The sequence below is a fragment of the Anolis sagrei genome, chromosome Y, assembly GCF_037176765.1.
Source record: "Anolis sagrei isolate rAnoSag1 chromosome Y, rAnoSag1.mat, whole genome shotgun sequence".
Classification (NCBI taxonomy): Eukaryota; Metazoa; Chordata; class Lepidosauria; order Squamata; family Dactyloidae; genus Anolis; species Anolis sagrei.
The window spans coordinates 39700194-39727780 of NC_090035.1; positions in this window are offsets into that span (position 1 = coordinate 39700194).

The following is a 27587-nucleotide window of genomic DNA, read 5'->3' on the forward strand; positions in this document are numbered from 1 at the left end:
GCCTGCTGAACGCGGGAACATTGCCCTGATGCGTACTACTTTGTGCTTTGTGCTTTGTGTTGCCTTACATTTCCACTGCCTGCTGAATGCGGGAACATTGCCTTGATGCGTACTACTTTGCGCTTTGTGTTGCCTTACATTTGCACTGCCTGCTGAACGCGGGAACATTGCCTTGATGCACATTACTTGGTGCTTTGTGTTGCCTTACATTTCCACTGCCTGCTGAATGCGGGAACATTGCCCTGATGCGTACTACTTTGTGCTTTGTGCTTTGTGTTGCCTTACATTTCCACTGCCTGCTGAATGCAGGAACATTGCCTTGATGCGTACTACTTTGTGCTTTGTGTTGCCTTACATTTCCACTGCCTGCTGAACGCGGGAACATTGCCCTAATGCGTACTACTTTGTGCTTTGTGCTTTGTGTCACCTTACACTTCAACTGCCTGCTGAACGCAGGAACATTGCCTTGATGCGTACTACTTTGTGCTTTGTGCTGCCTTACATTTCCACTGCCTGCTGAACGCGGGAACATTGCCCTGATGCGTACTACTTTGTGCTTTGCGCGTTGTGTTGCCTTACATTTCCACTGCCTGCTGAACGCGGGAACATTGCCCTGATGCGTACTACTTTGTGCTTTGTGCTTTGTGTCACCTTACACTTCCACTGCCTGCTGAACGCAGGAACATTGCCTTGATGCGTACTACTTTGTGCTTTGTGTTGCCCTACATTTCCACTGCCTGCTGAACGCGCGAACATTGCCCTGATGCGTACTACTTAGTGCTTTGTGCTTTGTGTTGCCTTACATTTCCACTGCGTGCTGAACGCAGGAACATTGCCCTGGGGTGTACTACTTTGTGCTTTGTCCTTTGTGTTGCCTTACATTTCCACTGCCTTCTGAATGCAGGAACATTGCCTTGATGCGTACTACTTTGTGCTTTGTGTTGCCCTACATTTCCACTGCCTGCTGAACGCGCGAACATTGCCCTGATGCGTACTACTTAGTGCTTTGTGCTTTGTGTTGCCTTACATTTCCACTGCGTGCTGAACGCAGCAACATTGCCCTGGGGTGTACTACTTTGTGCTTTGTCCTTTGTGTTGCCTTACATTTCCACTGCCTTCTGAATGCAGGAACATTGCCTTGATGCGTACTACTTTGTGCTTTGTGCTTTGTGTTGCCTTACATTACCACTGCCTGCTGAATGCGGGAACATTGCCTTGATGCGTACTACTTTGTGCTTTGAGTTGCCCTACATTTCCACTGCCTGCTGAACGCGGGAACATTGCCCTGATGCGTACTACTTTGTGCTTTGTGCTTTGTGTTGCCTTACATTACCACTGCCTGCTGAACGCGGGAACATTGCCTTGATGCGTACTACTTTGTGCTTTGTGTTGCCTTACACTTCCACTGCCTGCTGAACGCAGGAACATTGCCTTGATGCGTACTACTTTGTGCTTTGTGTTGCCTTACATTTCCACTGCCTGCTGAACGCGGGAACATTGCCTTGCTGCGTACTACTTTGAGCTTTGTGTTGCCTTACATTTCCACTGCCTGCTGAACGCGGGAACATTGCCCTCATGCGTACTACTTTGTGCTTTGTGCTTTGTGTTGCCTTACATTTCCACTGCCTGCTGAATGCAGGAACATTGCCCTGATGCGTACTACTTTGTGCTTTGTGTTGCCTTACATTTCCACTGCCTGCTGAACGCAGGAACATTGCCTTGATGCGTACTGCTTTGTGCTTTGTGTTGCCTTACATTTCCACTGCCTGCTGAACGCGGGAACATTGCCCTGATGCGTACTACTTTGTGCTTTGTGCTTTGTGTTGCCTTACATTTCCACTGCCTGCTGAATGCGGGAACATTGCCTTGATGCGTACTACTTTGCGCTTTGTGTTGCCTTACATTTGCACTGCCTGCTGAACGCGGGAACATTGCCTTGATGCACATTACTTGGTGCTTTGTGTTGCCTTACATTTCCACTGCCTGCTGAATGCGGGAACATTGCCCTGATGCGTACTACTTTGTGCTTTGTGCTTTGTGTTGCCTTACATTTCCACTGCCTGCTGAATGCAGGAACATTGCCTTGATGCGTACTACTTTGTGCTTTGTGTTGCCTTACATTTCCACTGCCTGCTGAACGCGGGAACATTGCCCTAATGCGTACTACTTTGTGCTTTGTGCTTTGTGTCACCTTACACTTCAACTGCCTGCTGAACGCAGGAACATTGCCTTGATGCGTACTACTTTGTGCTTTGTGCTGCCTTACATTTCCACTGCCTGCTGAACGCGGGAACATTGCCCTGATGCGTACTACTTTGTGCTTTGCGCGTTGTGTTGCCTTACATTTCCACTGCCTGCTGAACGCGGGAACATTGCCCTGATGCGTACTACTTTGTGCTTTGTGCTTTGTGTCACCTTACACTTCCACTGCCTGCTGAACGCAGGAACATTGCCTTGATGCGTACTACTTTGTGCTTTGTGTTGCCCTACATTTCCACTGCCTGCTGAACGCGCGAAAATTGCCCTGATGCGTACTACTTAGTGCTTTGTGCTTTGTGTTGCCTTACATTTCCACTGCGTGCTGAACGCAGGAACATTGCCCTGGGGTGTACTACTTTGTGCTTTGTCCTTTGTGTTGCCTTACATTTCCACTGCCTTCTGAATGCAGGAACATTGCCTTGATGTGTACTACTTTGTGCTTTGTGCTTTGTGTTGCCTTACATTACCACTGCCTGCTGAAAGCGGGAACATTGCCTTGATGCGTACTACTTTGTGCTTTGAGTTGCCCTACATTTCCACTGCCTGCTGAACGCGGGAACATTGCCCTGATGCGTACTACTTTGTGCTTTGTGCTTTGTGTTGCCTTACATTACCACTGCCTGCTGAACGCGGGAACATTGCCTTGATGCGTACTACTTTGTGCTTTGTGTTGCCTTACATTTCCGCTGCCTGCTGAACGCTGGAACATTGCCTTGATGCGTACTACTTTGTGCTTTGTGTTGCCTTACATTTCCACTGCCTGCTGAACGCGGGAACATTGCCCTGATGCGTACTACTTTGGGCTTTGTGCTTTGTGTTGCCTTACATTTCCACTGCCTGCTGAACGCAGGAACATTGCCTTGATGCGTACTACTTTGTGCTTTGTGTTGCCCTACATTTCCACTGCCTGCTGAACGCGCGAACATTGCCCTGATGCGTACTACTTTGTGCTTTGTGCTTTGTGTTGCCTTACATTTCCACTGCCTGCTGAACGCGGGAACATTGCCCTGATGCGTACTACTTTGTGCTTTGTGCTTTGTGTTGCCTTACATTTCCACTGCCTGCTGAACGCGGGAACATTGCCCTGATGCATACTACTTTGTGCTTTGTGCTTTGTGTTGCCTTACACTTCCACTGCCTGCTGAACGCAGGAACATTGCCTTGATGCGTACTACTTTGTGCTTTATGTTGCCTTTCATTTCCACTGCCTGCTGAACGCGGGAACATTGCCTTGATGTGCACTACTTTGTGCTTTGTGTTGCCTTACATTTCCACTGCCTGCTTAACGTGGGAACATTGCCCTGATGAGTAGTACTTTGTGCTTTGTGCTTTGTGTTGCCTTACATTTCCCCTGCCTGCTGAACGCAGGAACATTTCCTTGATGCGTACTACTTTGTGCTTTGTGTTGCCCTACATTTCCACTGCCTGCTGAACGCGGGAACATTGCCCTGATGCGTACTACTTTGTGCTTTGTGTTGCCTTACATTTCCACTGCTTGCTGAACGCGGGAACATTGCCCTGATGCGTACTACTTTGTGCTTTGTGCTTTGTGTTGCCTTACATTACCACTGCCTGCTGAACGCAGGAACATTGCCTTGATGCGTACTACTTTGTGCTTTGTGTTGCCTTACATTTCTGCTGCCTGCTGAACGCGGGAACATTGCCTTGCTGCGTACTACTTTGAGCTTTGTGTTGCCTTACATTTCCACTGCCTGCTGAACGCGGGAACATTGCCCTCATGCGTACTACTTTGTGCTTTGTGCTTTGTGTTGCCTTACATTTCCACTGCCTGCTGAATGCAGGAACATTGCCCTGATGCGTACTACTTTGTGCTTTGTGTTGCCTTACATTTCCACTGCCTGCTGAATGCAGGAACATTGCCTTGATGCGTACTACTTTGTGCTTTGTGCTTTGTGTTGCCTTACATTACCACTGCCTGCTGAATGCGGGAACATTGCCTTGATGCGTACTACTTTGTGCTTTGTGTTGCCCTACATTTCCACTGCCTGCTGAAAGCGGGAACATTGCCCTGATGCGTACTACTTTGTGCTTTGTGCTTTTTGTTGCCTTACATTACCACTGCCTGCTGAACGCGGGAACATTGCCTTGATGCGTACTACTTTGTGCTTTGTGTTGCCTTACATTTCCGCTGCCTGCTGAACACTGGAACATTGCCTTGATGCGTACTACTTTGTGCTTTGTGTTGCCTTACATTTCCACTGCCTGCTGAACGCGGGAACATTGCCCTGATGCGTACTACTTTGGGCTTTGTGCTTTGTGTTGCCTTACATTTCCACTGCCTGCTGAACGCAGGAACATTGCCTTGATGCGTACTACTTTGTGCTTTGTGTTGCCCTACATTTCCACTGCCTGCTGAACGTGGGAACATTGCCCTGATGCGTACTACTTTGTGCTTTGTGCTTTGTGTTGCCTTACATTTCCACTGCCTGCTGAACGTGGGAACATTGCCTTGATGCGTACTACTTTGTGCTTTGTGCTTTGTGTTGCCTTACATTTCCACTGCCTTCTGAACGCGGGAACATTGCCCTGATGCATACTACTTTGTGCTTTGTGCTTTGTGTTGCCTTACACTTCCACTGCCTGCTGAACGCTGGAACATTGCCTTGATGCGTACTACTTTGTGCTTTGTGTTGCCTTACATTTCCACTGCCTGCTGAACGTGGGAACATTGCCCTGATGCGTACTACTTTGGGCTTTGTGCTTTGTGTTGCCTTACATTTCCACTGCCTGCTGAACGCAGGAACATTGCCTTGATGCGTACTACTTTGTGCTTTGTGTTGCCCTACATTTCCACTGCCTGCTGAACGTGGGAACATTGCCCTGATGCGTACTACTTTGTGCTTTGTGCTTTGTGTTGCCTTACATTTCCACTGCCTGCTGAACGCGGGAACATTGCCTTGATGCGTACTACTTTGAGCTTTGTGCTTTGTGTTGCCTTACATTTCCACTGCCTGCTGAACGCGGGAACATTGCCCTGATGCATACTACTTTGTGCTTTGTGCTTTGTGTTGCCTTACACTTCCACTGCCTGCTGAACGCAGGAACATTGCCTTGATGCGTACTACTTTGTGCTTTGTGTTGCCTTACATTTCCACTGCCTGCTGAACGCGGGAACATTGCCTTGATGTGCACTACTTTGTGCTTTGTGTTGCCTTACATTTCCACTGCCTGCTTAACGTGGGAACATTGCCCTGATGAGTACTACTTTGTGCTTTGTGCTTTGTGTTGCCTTACACTTCCCCTGCCTGCTGAACGCAGGAACATTTCCTTGATGCGTACTACTTTGTGCTTTGTGTTGCCCTACATTTCCACTGCCTGCTGAACGCGGGAACATTGCCCTGATGCGTACTACTTTGTGCTTTGTGTTGCCTTACATTTCCACTGCCTGCTGAACGCGGGAACATTGCCCTGATGCGTACTACTTAGTGCTTTGTGCTTTGTGTTGCCTTACATTTCCACTGCCTGCTGAACGCAGGAACATTACCTTGATGCGTACTACTTTGTGCTTTGTGCTGCCCTACATTTCCACTGCCTGCTGAACGTGGGAACATTGCCCTGATGCGTACTACTTTGTGCTTTGTGCTTTGTGTTGCCTTACATTTCCACTGCCTGCTGAACGCAGGAACATTGCCTTGATGCGTACTACTTTGTGCTTTGTGTTGCCTTACATTTCTGCTGCCTGCTGAACGCGGGAACATTGCCTTGCTGCGTACTACTTTGAGCTTTGTGTTGCCTTACATTTCCACTGCCTGCTGAACGCGGGAACATTGCCCTCATGCGTACTACTTTGTGCTTTGTGTTGCCTTACATTTCCACTGCCTGCTGAATGCAGGAACATTGCCCTGATGCGTACTACTTTGTGCTTTGTGTTGCCTTACATTTCCACTGCCTGCTGAACGCAGGAACATTGCCTTGATGCGTACTACTTTGTGCTTTGTGTTGCCTTACATTTCCACTGCCTGCTGAACGCGGGAACATTGCCCTGATGCGTACTACTTTGTGCTTTGTGCTTTGTGTTGCCTTACATTTCCACTGCCTGCTGAATGCGGGAACATTGCCTTGATGCGTACTACTTTGTGCTTTGTGCTTTGTGTTGCCTTACATTTCCACTGCCTGCTGAACGCAGGAACATTGCCTTGATACGTAGTACTTTGCGCTTTGTGTTGCCTTACATTTCCACTGCCTGCTGAACGCGGGAACATTGCCTTGATGCACATTACTTGGTGCTTTGTGTTGCCTTACATTTCCACTGCCTGCTGAATGCGGGAACATTGCCGTGATGCATACTACTTTGTGCTTTGTGCTTTGTGTTGCCTTACATTTCCACTGCCTGCTGAACGCGGGAACATTGCCTTGCTGCGTACTACTTTGAGCTTTGTGTTGCCTTACATTTCCACTGCCTGCTGAACGCGGGAACATTGCCCTCATGCGTACTACTTTGTGCTTTGTGCTTTGTGTTGCCTTACATTTCCACTGCCTGCTGAATGCAGGAACATTGCCCTGATGCGTACTACTTTGTGCTTTGTGTTGCCTTACATTTCCACTGCCTGCTGAACGCAGGAACATTGCCTTGATGCGTACTGCTTTGTGCTTTGTGTTGCCTTACATTTCCACTGCCTGCTGAACGCGGGAACATTGCCCTGATGCGTACTACTTTGTGCTTTGTGCTTTGTGTTGCCTTACATTTCCACTGCCTGCTGAATGCGGGAACATTGCCTTGATGCGTACTACTTTGTGCTTTGTGCTTTGTGTTGCCTTACATTTCCACTGCCTGCTGAACGCAGGAACATTGCCTTGATACGTACTACTTTGCGCTTTGTGTTGCCTTACATTTGCACTGCCTGCTGAACGCGGGAACATTGCCTTGATGCACATTACTTGGTGCTTTGTGTTGCCTTACATTTCCACTGCCTGCTGAATGCGGGAACATTGCCCTGATGCGTACTACTTTGTGCTTTGTGCTTTGTGTTGCCTTACATTTCCACTGCCTGCTGAATGCAGGAACATTGCCTTGATGCGTACTACTTTGTGCTTTGTGTTGCCTTACATTTCCACTGCCTGCTGAACGCGGGAACATTGCCCTAATGCGTACTACTTTGTGCTTTGTGCTTTGTGTCACCTTACACTTCAACTGCCTGCTGAACGCAGGAACATTGCCTTGATGCGTACTACTTTGTGCTTTGTGCTGCCTTACATTTCCACTGCCTGCTGAACGCGGGAACATTGCCCTGATGCTTACTACTTTGTGCTTTGCGCGTTGTGTTGCCTTACATTTCCACTGCCTGCTGAACGCGGGAACATTGCCCTGATGCGTACTACTTTGTGCTTTGTGCTTTGTGTCACCTTACACTTCCACTGCCTGCTGAACGCAGGAACATTGCCTTGATGCGTACTACTTTGTGCTTTGTGTTGCCCTACATTTCCACTGCCTGCTGAACGCGCGAACATTGCCCTGATGCGTACTACTTAGTGCTTTGTGCTTTGTGTTGCCTTACATTTCCACTGCGTGCTGAACGCAGGAACATTGCCCTGGGGTGTACTACTTTGTGCTTTGTCCTTTGTGTTGCCTTACATTTCCACTGCCTTCTGAATGCAGGAACATTGCCTTGATGCGTACTACTTTGTGCTTTGTGCTTTGTGTTGCCTTACATTACCACTGCCTGCTGAAAGCGGGAACATTGCCTTGATGCGTACTACTTTGTGCTTTGAGTTGCCCTACATTTCCACTGCCTGCTGAACGCGGGAACATTGCCCTGATGCGTACTACTTTGTGCTTTGTGCTTTGTGTTGCCTTACATTACCACTGCCTGCTGAACGCGGGAACATTGCCTTGATGCGTACTACTTTGTGCTTTGTGTTGCCTTACATTTCCGCTGCCTGCTGAACGCTGGAACATTGCCTTGATGCGTACTACTTTGTGCTTTGTGTTGCCTTACATTTCCACTGCCTGCTGAACGCGGGAACATTGCCCTGATGCGTACTACTTTGGGCTTTGTGCTTTGTGTTGCCTTACATTTCCACTGCCTGCTGAACGCAGGAACATTGCCTTGATGCGTACTACTTTGTGCTTTGTGTTGCCCTACATTTCCACTGCCTGCTGAACGTGGGAACATTGCCCTGATGCGTACTACTTTGTGCTTTGTGCTTTGTGTTGCCTTACATTTCCACTGCCTGCTGAACGCGGGAACATTGCCCTGATGCGTACTACTTTGTGCTTTGTGCTTTGTGTTGCCTTACATTTCCACTGCCTGCTGAACGCGGGAACATTGCCCTGATGCATACTACTTTGTGCTTTGTGCTTTGTGTTGCCTTACACTTCCACTGCCTGCTGAACGCAGGAACATTGCCTTGATGCGTACTACTTTGTGCTTTATGTTGCCTTTCATTTCCACTGCCTGCTGAACGCGGGAACATTGCCTTGATGTGCACTACTTTGTGCTTTGTGTTGCCTTACATTTCCACTGCCTGCTTAACGTGGGAACATTGCCCTGATGAGTAGTACTTTGTGCTTTGTGCTTTGTGTTGCCTTACATTTCCCCTGCCTGCTGAACGCAGGAACATTTCCTTGATGCGTACTACTTTGTGCTTTGTGTTGCCCTACATTTCCACTGCCTGCTGAACGCGGGAACATTGCCCTGATGCGTACTACTTTGTGCTTTGTGTTGCCTTACATTTCCACTGCTTGCTGAACGCGGGAACATTGCCCTGATGCGTACTACTTAGTGCTTTGTGCTTTGTGTTGCCTTACATTTCCACTGCCTGCTGAACGCAGGAACATTACCTTGATGCGTACTACTTTGTGCTTTGTGCTGCCCTACATTTCCACTGCCTGCTGAACGTGGGAACATTGCCCTGATGCGTACTACTTTGTGCTTTGTGCTTTGTGTTGCCTTACATTTCCACTGCCTGCTGAACGCGGGAACATTGCCCTGATGCGTACTACTTTGTGCTTTGTGCTTTGTGTTGCCTTACATTTCCACTGCCTGCTGAACGCAGGAACATTGCCTTGATGCGTACAACTTTGTGCTTTGTGTTTGTGTTGCCTTACATTACCACTGCCTGCTGAACGCGGGAACATTGCCTTGATGCGTACTACTTTGTGCTTTGTGTTTTGTGTTGCCTTACATTACCACTGCCTGCTGAACGCTGGAACATTGCCTTGATGCGTACTACTTTGTGCTTTGTGTTGCCCTACATTTCCACTGCCTGCTGAACGTGGGAACATTGCCCTGATGCGTACTAATTTGTGCTTTGTGCTTTGTGTTGCCTTACATTTCCACTGCCTGCTGAACGCAGGAACATTGCCTTGATGCGTACTACTTTGTGCTTTGTGTTGCCTTACATTTCTGCTGCCTGCTGAACGCGGGAACATTGCCTTGCTGCGTACTACTTTGAGCTTTGTGTTGCCTTACATTTCCACTGCCTGCTGAACGCGGGAACATTGCCCTCATGCGTACTACTTTGTGCTTTGTGTTGCCTTACATTTCCACTGCCAGCTGAATGCAGGAACATTGCCCTGATGCGTACTACTTTGTGCTTTGTGTTGCCTTACATTTCCACTGCCTGCTGAACGCAGGAACATTGCCTTGATGCGTACTACTTTGTGCTTTGTGTTGCCTTACATTTCCACTGCCTGCTGAACGCGGGAACATTGCCCTGATGCGTACTACTTTGTGCTTTGTGCTTTGTGTTGCCTTACATTTCCACTGCCTGCTGAATGCGGGAACATTGCCTTGATGCGTACTACTTTGTGCTTTGTGCTTTGTGTTGCCTTACATTTCCACTGCCTGCTGAACGCAGGAACATTGCCTTGATACGTACTACTTTGCGCTTTGTGTTGCCTTACATTTCCACTGCCTGCTGAACGCGGGAACATTGCCTTGATGCACATTACTTGGTGCTTTGTGTTGCCTTACATTTCCACTGCCTGCTGAATGCGGGAACATTGCCCTGATGCATACTACTTTGTGCTTTGTGCTTTGTGTTGCCTTACATTACCACTGCCTGCTGAACGCAGGAACATTGCCTTGATGCGTACTACTTTGTGCTTTGTGTTGCCTTATATTTCTGCTGCCTGCTGAACGCGGGATCATTGCCTTGCTGCGTACTACTTTGAGCTTTGTGTTGCCTTACATTTCCACTGCCTGCTGAACGCGGGAACATTGCCCTCATGCGTACTACTTTGTGCTTTGTGCTTTGTGTTGCCTTACATTTCCACTGCCTGCTGAATGCAGGAACATTGCCCTGATGCGTACTACTTTGTGCTTTGTGTTGCCTTACATTTCCACTGCCTGCTGAATGCAGGAACATTGCCTTGATGCGTACTACTTTGTGCTTTGTGCTTTGTGTTGCCTTACATTACCACTGCCTGCTGAATGCGGGAACATTGCCTTGATGCGTACTACTTTGTGCTTTGTGTTGCCCTACATTTCCACTGCCTGCTGAAAGCGGGAACATTGCCCTGATGCGTACTACTTTGTGCTTTGTGCTTTTTGTTGCCTTACATTACCACTGCCTGCTGAACGCGGGAACATTGCCTTGATGCGTACTACTTTGTGCTTTGTGTTGCCTTACATTTCCGCTGCCTGCTGAACACTGGAACATTGCCTTGATGCGTACTACTTTGTGCTTTGTGTTGCCTTACATTTCCACTGCCTGCTGAACGCGGGAACATTACCCTGATGCGTACTACTTTGGGCTTTGTGCTTTGTGTTGCCTTACATTTCCACTGCCTGCTGAACGCAGGAACATTGCCTTGATGCGTACTACTTTGTGCTTTGTGTTGCCCTACATTTCCACTGCCTGCTGAACGTGGGAACATTGCCCTGATGCGTACTACTTTGTGCTTTGTGCTTTGTGTTGCCTTACATTTCCACTGCCTGCTGAACGTGGGAACATTGCCTTGATGCGTACTACTTTGTGCTTTGTGCTTTGTGTTGCCTTACATTTCCACTGCCTTCTGAACGCGGGAACATTGCCCTGATGCATACTACTTTGTGCTTTGTGCTTTGTGTTGCCTTACACTTCCACTGCCTGCTGAACGCTGGAACATTGCCTTGATGCGTACTACTTTGTGCTTTGTGTTGCCTTACATTTCCACTGCCTGCTGAACGTGGGAACATTGCCCTGATGCGTACTACTTTGGGCTTTGTGCTTTGTGTTGCCTTACATTTCCACTGCCTGCTGAACGCAGGAACATTGCCTTGATGCGTACTACTTTGTGCTTTGTGTTGCCCTACATTTCCACTGCCTGCTGAACGTGGGAACATTGCCCTGATGCGTACTACTTTGTGCTTTGTGCTTTGTGTTGCCTTACATTTCCACTGCCTGCTGAACGCGGGAACATTGCCTTGATGCGTACTACTTTGAGCTTTGTGCTTTGTGTTGCCTTACATTTCCACTGCCTGCTGAACGCGGGAACATTGCCCTGATGCATACTACTTTGTGCTTTGTGCTTTGTGTTGCCTTACACTTCCACTGCCTGCTGAACGCAGGAACATTGCCTTGATGCGTACTACTTTGTGCTTTGTGTTGCCTTACATTTCCACTGCCTGCTGAACGCGGGAACATTGCCTTGATGTGCACTACTTTGTGCTTTGTGTTGCCTTACATTTCCACTGCCTGCTTAACGTGGGAACATTGCCCTGATGAGTACTACTTTGTGCTTTGTGCTTTGTGTTGCCTTACACTTCCCCTGCCTGCTGAACGCAGGAACATTTCCTTGATGCGTACTACTTTGTGCTTTGTGTTGCCCTACATTTCCACTGCCTGCTGAACGCGGGAACATTGCCCTGATGCGTACTACTTTGTGCTTTGTGTTGCCTTACATTTCCACTGCCTGCTGAACGCGGGAACATTGCCCTGATGCGTACTACTTAGTGCTTTGTGCTTTGTGTTGCCTTACATTTCCACTGCCTGCTGAACGCAGGAACATTACCTTGATGCGTACTACTTTGTGCTTTGTGCTGCCCTACATTTCCACTGCCTGCTGAACGTGGGAACATTGCCCTGATGCGTACTACTTTGTGCTTTGTGCTTTGTGTTGCCTTACATTTCCACTGCCTGCTGAACGCAGGAACATTGCCTTGATGCGTACTACTTTGTGCTTTGTGTTGCCTTACATTTCTGCTGCCTGCTGAACGCGGGAACATTGCCTTGCTGCGTACTACTTTGAGCTTTGTGTTGCCTTACATTTCCACTGCCTGCTGAACGCGGGAACATTGCCCTCATGCGTACTACTTTGTGCTTTGTGTTGCCTTACATTTCCACTGCCTGCTGAATGCAGGAACATTGCCCTGATGCGTACTACTTTGTGCTTTGTGTTGCCTTACATTTCCACTGCCTGCTGAACGCAGGAACATTGCCTTGATGCGTACTACTTTGTGCTTTGTGTTGCCTTACATTTCCACTGCCTGCTGAACGCGGGAACATTGCCCTGATGCGTACTACTTTGTGCTTTGTGCTTTGTGTTGCCTTACATTTCCACTGCCTGCTGAATGCGGGAACATTGCCTTGATGCGTACTACTTTGTGCTTTGTGCTTTGTGTTGCCTTACATTTCCACTGCCTGCTGAACGCAGGAACATTGCCTTGATACGTACTACTTTGCGCTTTGTGTTGCCTTACATTTCCACTGCCTGCTGAACGCGGGAACATTGCCTTGATGCACATTACTTGGTGCTTTGTGTTGCCTTACATTTCCACTGCCTGCTGAATGCGGGAACATTGCCGTGATGCATACTACTTTGTGCTTTGTGCTTTGTGTTGCCTTACATTACCACTGCCTGCTGAACGCAGGAACATTGCCTTGATGCGTACTACTTTGTGCTTTGTGTTGCCTTACATTTCTGCTGCCTGCTGAACGCGGGAACATTGCCTTGCTGCGTACTACTTTGAGCTTTGTGTTGCCTTACATTTCCACTGCCTGCTGAACGCGGGAACATTGCCCTCATGCGTACTACTTTGTGCTTTGTGCTTTGTGTTGCCTTACATTTCCACTGCCTGCTGAATGCAGGAACATTGCCCTGATGCGTACTACTTTGTGCTTTGTGTTGCCTTACATTTCCACTGCCTTCTGAACGCAGGAACATTGCCTTGATGCGTACTACTTTGTGCTTTGTGTTGCCTTACATTTCCACTGCCTGCTGAACGCGGGAACATTGCCCTGATGCGTACTACTTTGTGCTTTGTGTTGCCTTACATTTCCACTGCCTGCTGAATGCGGTAACATTGCCTTGATGCGTACTACTTTGTGCTTTGTGCTTTGTGTTGCCTTACATTTCCACTGCCTGCTGAACGCAGGAACATTGCCTTGATACGTACTACTTTGCGCTTTGTGTTGCCTTACATTTCCACTACCTGCTGAACGCGGGAACATTGCATTGATGCACATTACTTGGTGCTTTGTGTTGCCTTACATTTCCACTGCCTGCTGAATGCGGGAACATTGCCCTGATGCGTACAACTTTGTGCTTTGTGCTTTGTGTTGCCTTACATTTCCACTGCCTGCTGAATGCAGGAACATTGCCTTGATGCGTACTACTTTGTGCTTTGTGTTGCCTTACATTTCCACTGCCTGCTGAACGCGGGAACATTGCCCTAATGCGTACTACTTTGTGCTTTGTGCTTTGTGTCACCTTACACTTCCACTGCCTGCTGAACGCAGGAACATTGCCTTGATGCGTACTACTTTGTGCTTTGTGCTGCCTTACATTTCCACTGCCTGCTGAACGCGGGAACATTGCCCTGATGCGTACTACTTTGTGCTTTGCGCGTTGTGTTGCCTTACATTTCCACTGCCTGCTGAACGCGGGAACATTGCCCTGATGCGTACTACTTTGTGCTTTGTGCTTTGTGTCACCTTACACTTCCACTGCCTGCTGAACGCAGGAACATTGCCTTGATGCGTACTACTTTGTGCTTTGTGCTGCCTTACATTTCCACTGCCTGCTGAACGCGGGAACATTGCCCTGATGCGTACTACTTTGTGCTTTTCGCGTTGTGTTGCCTTACATTTCCACTGCCTGCTGAACGCGGGAACATTGCCCTGATGCGTACTACTTTGTGCTTTGTGCTTTGTGTTGCCTTACATTTCCACTGCCTGCTGAACGCAGGAACATTGCCTTGATGCGTACTACTTTGTGCTTTGTGTTGCCCTACATTTCCACTGCCTGCTGAACGCGCGAACATTGCCCTGATGCGTACTACTTAGTGCTTTGTGCTTTGTGTTGCCTTACATTTCCACTGCGTGCTGAACGCAGGAACATTGCCCTGGGGTGTACTACTTTGTGCTTTGTGCTTTGTGTTGCCTTACATTTCCACTGCCTGCTGAATGCAGGAACATTGCCTTGATGCGTATTACTTTGTGCTTTGTGCTTTGTGTTGCCTTACATTACCACTGCCTGCTGAATGCGGGAACATTGCCTTGATGCGTACTACTTTGTGCTTTGTGTTGCCCTACATTTCCACTGCCTGCTGAACGCGGGAACATTGCCCTGATGCGTACTACTTTGTGCTTTGTGCTTTTTGTTGCCTTACATTACCACTGCCTGCTAAACGCGGGAACATTGCCTTGATGCGTACTACTTTGTGCTTTGTGTTGCCTTACATTTCCGCTGCCTGCTGAACGCTGGAACATTGCCTTGATGCGTACTACTTTGTGCTTTGTGTTGCCTTACATTTCCACTGCCTGCTGAACGCGGGAACATTGCCCTGATGCGTACTACTTTGGGCTTTGTGCTTTGTGTTGCCTTACATTTCCACTGCCTGCTGAACGCAGGAACATTGCCTTGATGCGTACTACTTTGTGCTTTGTGTTGCCCTACATTTCCACTGCCTGCTGAACGTGGGAACATTGCCCTGATGCGTACTACTTTGTGCTTTGTGCTTTGTGTTGCCTTACATTTCCACTGCCTGCTGAACGCGGGAACATTGCCTTGATGCGTACTACTTTGTGCTTTGTGCTTTGTGTTGCCTTACATTTCCACTGCCTTCTGAACGCGGGAACATTGCCCTGATGCATACTACTTTGTGCTTTGTGCTTTGTGTTGCCTTACACTTCCACTGCCTGCTGAACGCAGGAACATTGCCTTGATGCGTACTACTTTGTGCTTTGTGTTGCCTTACATTTCCACTGCCTGCTGAACGCGGGAACATTGCCTTGATGTGCACTACTTTGTGCTTTGTGTTGCCTTACATTTCCACTGCCTGCTTAACGTGGGAACATTGCCCTGATGAGTACTACTTTGTGCTTTGTGCTTTGTGTTGCCTTACATTTCCCCTGCCTGCTGAACGCAGGAACATTTCCTTGATGCGTACTACTTTGTGCTTTGTGTTGCCCTACATTTCCACTGCCTGCTGAACGCGGGAACATTGCCCTGATGCGTACTACTTTGTGCTTTGTGTTGCCTTACATTTCCACTGCCTGCTGAACGCAGGAACATTACCTTGATGTGTACTACTTTGTGCTTTGTGCTGCCCTACATTTCCACTGCCTGCTGAACGTGGGAACATTGCCCTGATGCGTACTACTTTGTGCTTTGTGTTTTGTGTTGCCTTACATTGCCACTGCCTGCTGAACGCTGGAACATTGCCTTGATGTGTACTACTTTGTGCTTTGTGTTGCCCTACATTTCCACTGCCTGCTGAACGTGGGAACATTGCCCTGATGCGTACTAATTTGTGCTTTGTGCTTTGTGTTGCCTTACATTTCCACTGCCTGCTGAACGCAGGAACATTGCCTTGATGCGTACTACTTTGTGCTTTGTGTTGCCTTACATTACCCCTGCCTCCAGAACGCGGGAACATTGCCCTGATGTGTACTACTTTGTGCTTTGTGCTTTGTGTTGGCTTACATTTCCACTGCCTGCTGAACGCGGGGACATTGCCTTGATGCGTACTACTTTGTGCTTTGTGTTGCCTTACATTTCTGCTGCCTGCTGAACGCGGGAACATTGCCTTGCTGCGTACTACTTTGAGCTTTGTGCTTTGTGTTGCCTTACATTACCACTGCCTGCTGAACGCAGGAACATTGCCTTGATGCGTACTACTTTGTGCTTTGTGTTGCCTTACATTTCTGCTGCCTGCTGAACGCGGGAACATTGCCTTGCTGCGTACTACTTTGAGCTTTGTGTTGCCTTACATTTCCACTGCCTGCTGAACGCGGGAACATTGCCCTCATGCGTACTACTTTGTGCTTTGTGCTTTGTGTTGCCTTACATTTCCACTGCCTGCTGAACGCAGGAACATTGCCTTGATGCGTACTACTTTGTGCTTTGTGTTGCCCTACATTTCCACTGCCTGCAGAACGCGCGAACATTGCCCTGATGCGTACTACTTAGTGCTTTGTGCTTTGTGTTGCCTTACATTTCCACTGCCTGCTGAACGCAGGAACATTACCTTGATGCGTACTACTTTGTGCTTTGTGCTGCCCTACATTTCCACTGCCTGCTGAACGCGGGAACATTGCCTTGATGCGTACTACTTTGTGCTTTGTGTTGCCTTACATTTCCGCTGCCTGCTGAACGCTGGAACATTGCCTTGATGCGTACTACTTTGTGCTTTGTGTTGCCTTACATTTCCACTGCCTGCTGAACGCGGGAACATTGCCCTGATGCGTACTACTTTGGGCTTTGTGCTTTGTGTTGCCTTACATTTCCACTGCCTGCTGAACGCAGGAACATTGCCTTGATGCGTACTACTTTGTGCTTTGTGCTGCCCTACATTTCCACTGCCTGCTGAACGTGGGAACATTGCCCTGATGCGTACTACTTTGTGCTTTGTGCTTTGTGTTGCCTTACATTTCCACTGCCTGCTGAACGCGGGAACATTGCCCTGATGCGTACTACTTTGTGCTTTGTGCTTTGTGTTGCCTTACATTTCCACTGCCTGCTGAACGCAGGAACATTGCCTTGATGCGTACAACTTTGTGCTTTGTGTTTGTGTTGCCTTACATTACCACTGCCTGCTGAACGCGGGAACATTGCCTTGATGCGTACTACTTTGTGCTTTGTGTTTTGTGTTGCCTTACATTACCACTGCCTGCTGAACGCTGGAACATTGCCTTGATGCGTACTACTTTGTGCTTTGTGTTGCCCTACATTTCCACTGCCTGCTGAACGCGGGAACATTGCCCTGATGCGTACTACTTTGTGCTTTGTGCTTTTTGTTGCCTTACATTACCACTGCCTGCTGAACGCGGGAACATTGCCTTGATGCGTACTACTTTGTGCTTTGTGTTGCCTTACATTTCCGCTGCCTGCTGAACGCTGGAACATTGCCTTGATGCGTACTACTTTGTGCTTTGTGTTGCCTTACATTTCCACTGCCTGCTGAACGCGGGAACATTGCCCTGATGCGTACTACTTTGGGCTTTGTGCTTTGTGTTGCCTTACATTTCCACTGCCTGCTGAACGCAGGAACATTGCCTTGATGCGTACTACTTTGTGCTTTGTGTTGCCCTACATTTCCACTGCCTGCTGAACGTGGGAACATTGCCCTGATGCGTACTACTTTGTGCTTTGTGCTTTGTGTTGCCTTACATTTCCACTGCCTGCTGAACGCGGGAACATTGCCTTGATGCGTACTACTTTGTGCTTTGTGCTTTGTGTTGCCTTACATTTCCACTGCCTGCTGAACGCGGGAACATTGCCTTGATGCACATTACTTGGTGCTTTGTGTTGCCTTGCATTTCCACTGCCTGCTGAATGCGGGAACATTGCCCTGATGCATACTACTTTGTGCTTTGTGCTTTGTGTTGCCTTACATTACCACTGCCTGCTGAACGCAGGAACATTGCCTTGATGCGTACTACTTTGTGCTTTGTGTTGCCTTACATTTCTGCTGCCTGCTGAACGCGGGAACATTGCCTTGCTGCGTACTACTTTGAGCTTTGTGTTGCCTTACATTTCCACTGCCTGCTGAACGCGGGAACATTGCCCTCATGCGTACTCCTTTGTGCTTTGTGCTTTGTGTTGCCTTACATTTCCACTAGCTGCTGAATGCAGGAACATTGCCCTGATGCGTACTACTTTGTGCTTTGTGTTGCCTTACATTTCCACTGCCTGCTGAACGCAGGAACATTGCCTTGATGCGTACTGCTTTGTGCTTTGTGTTGCCTTACATTTCCACTGCCTGCTGAACGCGGGAACATTGCCCTGATGCGTACTACTTTGTGCTTTGTGCTTTGTGTTGCCTTACATTTCCACTGCCTGCTGAATGCGGGAACATTGCCTTGATGCGTACTACTTTGTGCTTTGTGCTTTGTGTTGCCTTACATTTCCACTGCCTGCTGAACGCAGGAACATTGCCTTGATACGTACTACTTTGCGCTTTGTGTTGCCTTACATTTGCACTGCCTGCTGAACGCGGGAACATTGCCTTGATGCACATTACTTGGTGCTTTGTGTTGCCTTACATTTCCACTGCCTGCTGAATGCGGGAACATTGCCCTGATGCGTACTACTTTGTGCTTTGTGCTTTGTGTTGCCTTACATTTCCACTGCCTGCTGAATGCAGGAACATTGCCTTGATGCGTACTACTTTGTGCTTTGTGTTGCCTTACATTTCCACTGCCTGCTGAACGCGGGAACATTGCCCTAATGCATACTACTTTGTGCTTTGTGCTTTGTGTCACCTTACACTTCAAGTGCCTGCTGAACGCAGGAACATTGCCTTGATGCGTACTACTTTGTGCTTTGTGCTGCCTTACATTTCCACTGCCTGCTGAACGCGGGAACATTGCCCTGATGCGTACTACTTTGTGCTTTGCGCGTTGTGTTGCCTTACATTTCCACTGCCTGCTGAACGCGGGAACATTGCCTTGATGCGTACTACTTTGTGCTTTGTGTTGCCCTACATTTCCACTGCCTGCTGAACGCGCGAACATTGCCCTGATGCGTACTACTTAGTGCTTTGTGCTTTGTGTTGCCTTACATTTCCACTGCGTGCTGAACGCAGGAACATTGCCCTGGGGTGTACTACTTTGTGCTTTGTCCTTTGTGTTGCCTTACATTTCCACTGCCTTCTGAATGCAGGAACATTGCCTTGATGCGTACTACTTTGTGCTTTGTGCTTTGTGTTGCCTTACATTACCACTGCCTGCTGAATGCGGGAACATTGCCTTGATGCGTACTACTTTGTGCTTTGAGTTGCCCTACATTTCCACTGCCTGCTGAACGCGGGAACATTGCCCTGATGCGTACTACTTTGTGCTTTGTGCTTTGTGTTGCCTTACATTACCACTGCCTGCTGAACGCGGGAACATTGCCTTGATGCGTACTACTTTGTGCTTTGTGTTGCCTTACACTTCCACTGCCTGCTGAACGCAGGAACATTGCCTTGATGCGTACTACTTTGTGCTTTGTGTTGCCTTACATTTCCACTGCCTGCTGAACGCGGGAACATTGCCTTGCTGCGTACTACTTTGAGCTTTGTGTTGCCTTACATTTCCACTGCCTGCTGAACGCGGGAACATTGCCCTCATGCGTACTACTTTGTGCTTTGTGCTTTGTGTTGCCTTACATTTCCACTGCCTGCTGAATGCAGGAACATTGCCCTGATGCGTACTACTTTGTGCTTTGTGTTGCCTTACATTTCCACTGCCTGCTGAACGCAGGAACATTGCCTTGATGCGTACTGCTTTGTGCTTTGTGTTGCCTTACATTTCCACTGCCTGCTGAACGCGGGAACATTGCCCTGATGCGTACTACTTTGTGCTTTGTGCTTTGTGTTGCCTTACATTTCCACTGCCTGCTGAATGCGGGAACATTGCCTTGATGCGTACTACTTTGCGCTTTGTGTTGCCTTACATTTGCACTGCCTGCTGAACGCGGGAACATTGCCTTGATGCACATTACTTGGTGCTTTGTGTTGCCTTACATTTCCACTGCCTGCTGAATGCGGGAACATTGCCCTGATGCGTACTACTTTGTGCTTTGTGCTTTGTGTTGCCTTACATTTCCACTGCCTGCTGAATGCAGGAACATTGCCTTGATGCGTACTACTTTGTGCTTTGTGTTGCCTTACATTTCCACTGCCTGCTGAACGCGGGAACATTGCCCTAATGCGTACTACTTTGTGCTTTGTGCTTTGTGTCACCTTACACTTCAACTGCCTGCTGAACGCAGGAACATTGCCTTGATGCGTACTACTTTGTGCTTTGTGCTGCCTTACATTTCCACTGCCTGCTGAACGCGGGAACATTGCCCTGATGCGTACTACTTTGTGCTTTGCGCGTTGTGTTGCCTTACATTTCCACTGCCTGCTGAACGCGGGAACATTGCCCTGATGCGTACTACTTTGTGCTTTGTGCTTTGTGTCACCTTACACTTCCACTGCCTGCTGAACGCAGGAACATTGCCTTGATGCGTACTACTTTGTGCTTTGTGTTGCCCTACATTTCCACTGCCTGCTGAACGCGCGAACATTGCCCTGATGCGTACTACTTAGTGCTTTGTGCTTTGTGTTGCCTTACATTTCCACTGCGTGCTGAACGCAGGAACATTGCCCTGGGGTGTACTACTTTGTGCTTTGTCCTTTGTGTTGCCTTACATTTCCACTGCCTTCTGAATGCAGGAACATTGCCTTGATGCGTACTACTTTGTGCTTTGTGTTGCCCTACATTTCCACTGCCTGCTGAACGCGCGAACATTGCCCTGATGCGTACTACTTAGTGCTTTGTGCTTTGTGTTGCCTTACATTTCCACTGCGTGCTGAACGCAGCAACATTGCCCTGGGGTGTACTACTTTGTGCTTTGTCCTTTGTGTTGCCTTACATTTCCACTGCCTTCTGAATGCAGGAACATTGCCTTGATGCGTACTACTTTGTGCTTTGTGCTTTGTGTTGCCTTACATTACCACTGCCTGCTGAATGCGGGAACATTGCCTTGATGCGTACTACTTTGTGCTTTGAGTTGCCCTACATTTCCACTGCCTGCTGAACGCGGGAACATTGCCCTGATGCGTACTACTTTGTGCTTTGTGCTTTGTGTTGCCTTACATTACCACTGCCTGCTGAACGCGGGAACATTGCCTTGATGCGTACTACTTTGTGCTTTGTGTTGCCTTACACTTCCACTGCCTGCTGAACGCAGGAACATTGCCTTGATGCGTACTACTTTGTGCTTTGTGTTGCCTTACATTTCCACTGCCTGCTGAACGCGGGAACATTGCCTTGCTGCGTACTACTTTGAGCTTTGTGTTGCCTTACATTTCCACTGCCTGCTGAACGCGGGAACATTGCCCTCATGCGTACTACTTTGTGCTTTGTGCTTTGTGTTGCCTTACATTTCCACTGCCTGCTGAATGCAGGAACATTGCCCTGATGCGTACTACTTTGTGCTTTGTGTTGCCTTACATTTCCACTGCCTGCTGAACGCAGGAACATTGCCTTGATGCGTACTGCTTTGTGCTTTGTGTTGCCTTACATTTCCACTGCCTGCTGAACGCGGGAACATTGCCCTGATGCGTACTACTTTGTGCTTTGTGCTTTGTGTTGCCTTACATTTCCACTGCCTGCTGAATGCGGGAACATTGCCTTGATGCGTACTACTTTGCGCTTTGTGTTGCCTTACATTTGCACTGCCTGCTGAACGCGGGAACATTGCCTTGATGCACATTACTTGGTGCTTTGTGTTGCCTTACATTTCCACTGCCTGCTGAATGCGGGAACATTGCCCTGATGCGTACTACTTTGTGCTTTGTGCTTTGTGTTGCCTTACATTTCCACTGCCTGCTGAATGCAGGAACATTGCCTTGATGCGTACTACTTTGTGCTTTGTGTTGCCTTACATTTCCACTGCCTGCTGAACGCGGGAACATTGCCCTAATGCGTACTACTTTGTGCTTTGTGCTTTGTGTCACCTTACACTTCAACTGCCTGCTGAACGCAGGAACATTGCCTTGATGCGTACTACTTTGTGCTTTGTGCTGCCTTACATTTCCACTGCCTGCTGAACGCGGGAACATTGCCCTGATGCGTACTACTTTGTGCTTTGCGCGTTGTGTTGCCTTACATTTCCACTGCCTGCTGAACGCGGGAACATTGCCCTGATGCGTACTACTTTGTGCTTTGTGCTTTGTGTCACCTTACACTTCCACTGCCTGCTGAACGCAGGAACATTGCCTTGATGCGTACTACTTTGTGCTTTGTGTTGCCCTACATTTCCACTGCCTGCTGAACGCGCGAAAATTGCCCTGATGCGTACTACTTAGTGCTTTGTGCTTTGTGTTGCCTTACATTTCCACTGCGTGCTGAACGCAGGAACATTGCCCTGGGGTGTACTACTTTGTGCTTTGTCCTTTGTGTTGCCTTACATTTCCACTGCCTTCTGAATGCAGGAACATTGCCTTGATGTGTACTACTTTGTGCTTTGTGCTTTGTGTTGCCTTACATTACCACTGCCTGCTGAAAGCGGGAACATTGCCTTGATGCGTACTACTTTGTGCTTTGAGTTGCCCTACATTTCCACTGCCTGCTGAACGCGGGAACATTGCCCTGATGCGTACTACTTTGTGCTTTGTGCTTTGTGTTGCCTTACATTACCACTGCCTGCTGAACGCGGGAACATTGCCTTGATGCGTACTACTTTGTGCTTTGTGTTGCCTTACATTTCCGCTGCCTGCTGAACGCTGGAACATTGCCTTGATGCGTACTACTTTGTGCTTTGTGTTGCCTTACATTTCCACTGCCTGCTGAACGCGGGAACATTGCCCTGATGCGTACTACTTTGGGCTTTGTGCTTTGTGTTGCCTTACATTTCCACTGCCTGCTGAACGCAGGAACATTGCCTTGATGCGTACTACTTTGTGCTTTGTGTTGCCCTACATTTCCACTGCCTGCTGAACGCGCGAACATTGCCCTGATGCGTACTACTTTGTGCTTTGTGCTTTGTGTTGCCTTACATTTCCACTGCCTGCTGAACGCGGGAACATTGCCCTGATGCGTACTACTTTGTGCTTTGTGCTTTGTGTTGCCTTACATTTCCACTGCCTGCTGAACGCGGGAACATTGCCCTGATGCATACTACTTTGTGCTTTGTGCTTTGTGTTGCCTTACACTTCCACTGCCTGCTGAACGCAGGAACATTGCCTTGATGCGTACTACTTTGTGCTTTATGTTGCCTTTCATTTCCACTGCCTGCTGAACGCGGGAACATTGCCTTGATGTGCACTACTTTGTGCTTTGTGTTGCCTTACATTTCCACTGCCTGCTTAACGTGGGAACATTGCCCTGATGAGTAGTACTTTGTGCTTTGTGCTTTGTGTTGCCTTACATTTCCCCTGCCTGCTGAACGCAGGAACATTTCCTTGATGCGTACTACTTTGTGCTTTGTGTTGCCCTACATTTCCACTGCCTGCTGAACGCGGGAACATTGCCCTGATGCGTACTACTTTGTGCTTTGTGTTGCCTTACATTTCCACTGCTTGCTGAACGCGGGAACATTGCCCTGATGCGTACTACTTTGTGCTTTGTGCTTTGTGTTGCCTTACATTACCACTGCCTGCTGAACGCAGGAACATTGCCTTGATGCGTACTACTTTGTGCTTTGTGTTGCCTTACATTTCTGCTGCCTGCTGAACGCGGGAACATTGCCTTGCTGCGTACTACTTTGAGCTTTGTGTTGCCTTACATTTCCACTGCCTGCTGAACGCGGGAACATTGCCCTCATGCGTACTACTTTGTGCTTTGTGCTTTGTGTTGCCTTACATTTCCACTGCCTGCTGAATGCAGGAACATTGCCCTGATGCGTACTACTTTGTGCTTTGTGTTGCCTTACATTTCCACTGCCTGCTGAATGCAGGAACATTGCCTTGATGCGTACTACTTTGTGCTTTGTGCTTTGTGTTGCCTTACATTACCACTGCCTGCTGAATGCGGGAACATTGCCTTGATGCGTACTACTTTGTGCTTTGTGTTGCCCTACATTTCCACTGCCTGCTGAAAGCGGGAACATTGCCCTGATGCGTACTACTTTGTGCTTTGTGCTTTTTGTTGCCTTACATTACCACTGCCTGCTGAACGCGGGAACATTGCCTTGATGCGTACTACTTTGTGCTTTGTGTTGCCTTACATTTCCGCTGCCTGCTGAACACTGGAACATTGCCTTGATGCGTACTACTTTGTGCTTTGTGTTGCCTTACATTTCCACTGCCTGCTGAACGCGGGAACATTGCCCTGATGCGTACTACTTTGGGCTTTGTGCTTTGTGTTGCCTTACATTTCCACTGCCTGCTGAACGCAGGAACATTGCCTTGATGCGTACTACTTTGTGCTTTGTGTTGCCCTACATTTCCACTGCCTGCTGAACGTGGGAACATTGCCCTGATGCGTACTACTTTGTGCTTTGTGCTTTGTGTTGCCTTACATTTCCACTGCCTGCTGAACGTGGGAACATTGCCTTGATGCGTACTACTTTGTGCTTTGTGCTTTGTGTTGCCTTACATTTCCACTGCCTTCTGAACGCGGGAACATTGCCCTGATGCATACTACTTTGTGCTTTGTGCTTTGTGTTGCCTTACACTTCCACTGCCTGCTGAACGCTGGAACATTGCCTTGATGCGTACTACTTTGTGCTTTGTGTTGCCTTACATTTCCACTGCCTGCTGAACGTGGGAACATTGCCCTGATGCGTACTACTTTGGGCTTTGTGCTTTGTGTTGCCTTACATTTCCACTGCCTGCTGAACGCAGGAACATTGCCTTGATGCGTACTACTTTGTGCTTTGTGTTGCCCTACATTTCCACTGCCTGCTGAACGTGGGAACATTGCCCTGATGCGTACTACTTTGTGCTTTGTGCTTTGTGTTGCCTTACATTTCCACTGCCTGCTGAACGCGGGAACATTGCCTTGATGCGTACTACTTTGAGCTTTGTGCTTTGTGTTGCCTTACATTTCCACTGCCTGCTGAACGCGGGAACATTGCCCTGATGCATACTACTTTGTGCTTTGTGCTTTGTGTTGCCTTACACTTCCACTGCCTGCTGAACGCAGGAACATTGCCTTGATGCGTACTACTTTGTGCTTTGTGTTGCCTTACATTTCCACTGCCTGCTGAACGCGGGAACATTGCCTTGATGTGCACTACTTTGTGCTTTGTGTTGCCTTACATTTCCACTGCCTGCTTAACGTGGGAACATTGCCCTGATGAGTACTACTTTGTGCTTTGTGCTTTGTGTTGCCTTACACTTCCCCTGCCTGCTGAACGCAGGAACATTTCCTTGATGCGTACTACTTTGTGCTTTGTGTTGCCCTACATTTCCACTGCCTGCTGAACGCGGGAACATTGCCCTGATGCGTACTACTTTGTGCTTTGTGTTGCCTTACATTTCCACTGCCTGCTGAACGCGGGAACATTGCCCTGATGCGTACTACTTAGTGCTTTGTGCTTTGTGTTGCCTTACATTTCCACTGCCTGCTGAACGCAGGAACATTACCTTGATGCGTACTACTTTGTGCTTTGTGCTGCCCTACATTTCCACTGCCTGCTGAACGTGGGAACATTGCCCTGATGCGTACTACTTTGTGCTTTGTGCTTTGTGTTGCCTTACATTTCCACTGCCTGCTGAACGCAGGAACATTGCCTTGATGCGTACTACTTTGTGCTTTGTGTTGCCTTACATTTCTGCTGCCTGCTGAACGCGGGAACATTGCCTTGCTGCGTACTACTTTGAGCTTTGTGTTGCCTTACATTTCCACTGCCTGCTGAACGCGGGAACATTGCCCTCATGCGTACTACTTTGTGCTTTGTGTTGCCTTACATTTCCACTGCCTGCTGAATGCAGGAACATTGCCCTGATGCGTACTACTTTGTGCTTTGTGTTGCCTTACATTTCCACTGCCTGCTGAACGCAGGAACATTGCCTTGATGCGTACTACTTTGTGCTTTGTGTTGCCTTACATTTCCACTGCCTGCTGAACGCGGGAACATTGCCCTGATGCGTACTACTTTGTGCTTTGTGCTTTGTGTTGCCTTACATTTCCACTGCCTGCTGAATGCGGGAACATTGCCTTGATGCGTACTACTTTGTGCTTTGTGCTTTGTGTTGCCTTACATTTCCACTGCCTGCTGAACGCAGGAACATTGCCTTGATACGTAGTACTTTGCGCTTTGTGTTGCCTTACATTTCCACTGCCTGCTGAACGCGGGAACATTGCCTTGATGCACATTACTTGGTGCTTTGTGTTGCCTTACATTTCCACTGCCTGCTGAATGCGGGAACATTGCCGTGATGCATACTACTTTGTGCTTTGTGCTTTGTGTTGCCTTACATTTCCACTGCCTGCTGAACGCGGGAACATTGCCTTGCTGCGTACTACTTTGAGCTTTGTGTTGCCTTACATTTCCACTGCCTGCTGAACGCGGGAACATTGCCCTCATGCGTACTACTTTGTGCTTTGTGCTTTGTGTTGCCTTACATTTCCACTGCCTGCTGAATGCAGGAACATTGCCCTGATGCGTACTACTTTGTGCTTTGTGTTGCCTTACATTTCCACTGCCTGCTGAACGCAGGAACATTGCCTTGATGCGTACTGCTTTGTGCTTTGTGTTGCCTTACATTTCCACTGCCTGCTGAACGCGGGAACATTGCCCTGATGCGTACTACTTTGTGCTTTGTGCTTTGTGTTGCCTTACATTTCCACTGCCTGCTGAATGCGGGAACATTGCCTTGATGCGTACTACTTTGTGCTTTGTGCTTTGTGTTGCCTTACATTTCCACTGCCTGCTGAACGCAGGAACATTGCCTTGATACGTACTACTTTGCGCTTTGTGTTGCCTTACATTTGCACTGCCTGCTGAACGCGGGAACATTGCCTTGATGCACATTACTTGGTGCTTTGTGTTGCCTTACATTTCCACTGCCTGCTGAATGCGGGAACATTGCCCTGATGCGTACTACTTTGTGCTTTGTGCTTTGTGTTGCCTTACATTTCCACTGCCTGCTGAATGCAGGAACATTGCCTTGATGCGTACTACTTTGTGCTTTGTGTTGCCTTACATTTCCACTGCCTGCTGAACGCGGGAACATTGCCCTAATGCGTACTACTTTGTGCTTTGTGCTTTGTGTCACCTTACACTTCAACTGCCTGCTGAACGCAGGAACATTGCCTTGATGCGTACTACTTTGTGCTTTGTGCTGCCTTACATTTCCACTGCCTGCTGAACGCGGGAACATTGCCCTGATGCTTACTACTTTGTGCTTTGCGCGTTGTGTTGCCTTACATTTCCACTGCCTGCTGAACGCGGGAACATTGCCCTGATGCGTACTACTTTGTGCTTTGTGCTTTGTGTCACCTTACACTTCCACTGC